The 3223-nt window shown below is 31.2% G+C and overlaps 1 long non-coding RNA gene across 2 annotated transcripts; it reads right to left on the bottom strand.

The window, feature by feature from the left end:
• Positions 1-213: 213 nt before the first annotated feature.
• On the bottom strand, positions 214-2874 carry LOC148768125 (uncharacterized). 2 transcript variants are annotated; one of them, XR_016033458.1, is made up of 5 exons: positions 2212-2874; positions 2034-2130; positions 1312-1928; positions 1100-1191; positions 214-590 (listed from the first exon to the last, which is right to left on the bottom strand). It is a non-coding gene; the product is annotated as an uncharacterized LOC148768125 (long non-coding RNA). The 2 variants fall into 2 exon arrangements; XR_016033457.1 differs by having other exon boundaries at positions 2034-2874.
• Positions 2875-3223: the final 349 nt, after the last annotated feature.

Genomic DNA, 3223 nt, shown 5'->3' with positions numbered 1-3223 from the left:
CGGGGTAGTATTTTAGTGTATTTTGACTCGAGTAGCACGGGTGAATACAAAGTTTTAAATAAATAAAATATTTATAAATAAGTATATCTTTATATTATTTTTTAATATACATCTCTTTTGAATTATTCTTAAAATCATAGTTTTTTAAAATTCATTCAACAAAATTTAAAAAGCGCATTTCAAAAGTCGAAATAAAAAATATGTTCTAAAATAGGTAAAATTTGGATCGAAATCATAGAGAATTCAGAAATTCAATTGTTTAGTCACCAAAGATATAAAACATCCATCAAGGAATTTTACAATATCTATTCAGAAGAAAGTTGCAAGAATAATAAAGGGATGTCTACAAAAGCCATGATTGAAGATACAAATTTTTTCCTCAGTGTCTAACCCAACACACTTTGAAAAACCTGCATACTCTCTTCAATGAAATGCTTTTGCGAAATCCCAGTAAGGTCCTAAATGTCTCAATTTGGGCAATAAAATGTTGTACCCATAGTCTCCACTTTCTGAGAATATTTTCGTAGATGCAAAACACGAACTTTTATCATCCAATCTAATGGGTTGAGATAAGTGAATTCGGCACCATGCTGCAAGCGGTAAATGAATTTAACATTATTAAAACATTACATTTATAAATAAGATCAAATGATATGGATATACCCAAAATCATCAAATGTATTTCAGCAACAAAGACAGATCAATAATTCTATATATCTACAATAATAAAATGAGGAGAAATTGTGCTCGCAATATTCCAATCCCCAATTTCAATTTTCCCAAATGCAATTTACATATTAAGTAACAAATCGAAAATACCAAAAGATTCAACTAATGCAGGACAAAAAAATAGAAGAGAAATTTACAATTATTTGAGTTGCAATTTCAAATCTCCCAAATATTTTGAGTCAGAAAGCTTATAGAACCAAAATGGACAATATATATATATATATATATATATATATATATATATTCAAAGAAGTAATGGTTCGTTTGAAATGCGCCGACGAAGTGGCAAGAACAGGAAGAAACACGAAGTCCTTCAAAGGAATATTCTCGTTGGCCATTCATGGACCCTGATATAATTTAGGAATTGTACCGTCAATTTCCAATCAATGGTTCTTTCTGCGATTGCCTGCCGGCGCCGACTGCTGACATTTTTTTCCGGAGATTCACTCGCCTTCTAACAACCTAATACAAATATGTTTCGAGGGCTTAAATAACGGTTTTAGTTTCACATAAGATTTTAAATGGAGAAAGAAAATGATGATAATACAGAAATTACAATATGGAGAAACATCGAGGGCTTACTTCTCAAGAGAGATACAGCTTGTCTTCCACTCTCTTTTGTCTGTTTACCTTTTCTCCTCTCCATTCGAATTTTTACAGAAAAGAAGCGAGAAATGGTGAGTGGAAACTTATAAAACGTGTGTGAGTGGAGACAAAACTGCGATGATATGGAAATCAATCTGATAGAACGTGGTGTATTGACGTCTCTCATGTGCCATACTTTTGAATTGAATGTCAAGCCATTCACCGATATCCTCAACATAGTTAGTGACTAACTATAGCAACTTAATACCTGCGTGACTCAAAAAGTAAAGTGTATGAAATATTGTACGATAAAATAAAAAGTTACGCCAATGAAAAGTGTCTTCCAAAAAACTGAATGACATTTTCCTCGGAAATAAGCTCCATCCACTCGTTTTGTGTTTTCCATGTGCCAACCTCAAAATATTCTTCAGCTCATAAACTGATCTGAGAATGGTTACAAATTTTATAAGCTTGAAAATATTTTCCATCGCACATTTCTCCAGAATATGATTTAATTGACTTGAGAGCTGGTTCCGTTGCCATAGAAATCGCCGGCCAGTTTACAAAATATAATTTCGCTTCATCAATCATATCTCTCTTAGTTTTATCACCACCTGTTAAAATCCATAATTCGTCTAAGTTATTCTATTACAATACAATGAATAACGAAAATCTTATATATAAAAAGAAGATAATTGATAGAAAAATAGAGAAAAAACCTTTTGAGACATGTTGCGTCCTATTCTTTCGGCGGCACATTTTCAAGGAGGCTTCAAGTTCTTGAATTTTCCCGGCCGCTTCTTAGTTCTTCAAGTCCTAGAGATGAAAGTAAAGATGAGAGTTTCAGAAATTTTTAAGATACCTGTATAGGGAACAATGAAATCTGATTTGTGTTACCTGGTAATTTGAGTAGAATAAATAATCTAAGCAAGAAGATTTGAGAATAAGAAATAAGGAATGTAAAAGAATAAATAGAGAGGCTAGGAAGATTAACTGATTCTGTAAAACTTGTTCCCCATTTTCAACTACGCAATACTCAATTTATAGAATTTACAACTAATAGCAATATATAAACTACCCCACTAAATTAAACCACTACAAAAAACATGCATAACGTGCACTTTCTTCACTAACCGCCTATGTGATGACTAATTAAAATTAAATCACCCACTAACTCACTAATTAACTTCTTTCACTAATTAAAAATCATTAAATATAAATAGAAGTGGAGAGGAGCATGATATCGTGGAGAATTGAATCAGAGATAAGTATTGTAGAAAAACGGCCTAAAACATTAAAAAAAGAAGAATGACCAGAAGTTTTAAATCGTTTCCACGTTATAAAAAAAACCTACCAATGAAATAGGATCGTGGTTTTTTTTTTAAACAGAAAATAGGATTGTGTTTGCAATTGTTAACCGTGTATCGAAAAATCAGGAACAAAAGGAAAACTGGCATGAACGAAAAAAGAGAAGAAAAAAAATTGACATAATAGAAATAGTCGAAAGTACCCCTAGGTTTAGGTCTAGGTTATATGTCAAAATATCTTCTTTTTATATATAAGATAATCTTTTTAGACAATGAAATATTATTTATATTTGATTTTGGGCTTTTGATATTTTTATTATGTTACCCAATTCAAATAAATAAATAGTTGGCCCAATCTAGATAAATAAAATAATTGGGCCAAGACCAATTATCATCATTAATGGACAAACATATTTTATTTGTTATTTTTCCTAATAAACGTGACTCCTCACAAACTAATAATTCATTGCCTATAAAAAATTGAAAAGTTTGGCTAATTCTTCACTTGATAATTTTTCAAAGTATTAAACAATGTGTTCTTCTTCCGTAATTTCAATCAAAATTCCTCGTTGTTAGAGTTCGCCGAGGGTCGGAAATTAGTG

Source organism: Erythranthe guttata, chromosome 9, assembly GCF_056151865.1.
Source record: "Erythranthe guttata isolate IM_541 chromosome 9, IM_541, whole genome shotgun sequence".
In the NCBI taxonomy this organism is placed as follows: Eukaryota; Viridiplantae; Streptophyta; class Magnoliopsida; order Lamiales; family Phrymaceae; genus Erythranthe; species Erythranthe guttata.
The sequence above is the reverse complement of the archived record's forward strand: the minus strand, read 5'-3'. Positions and strand labels throughout refer to the sequence as shown.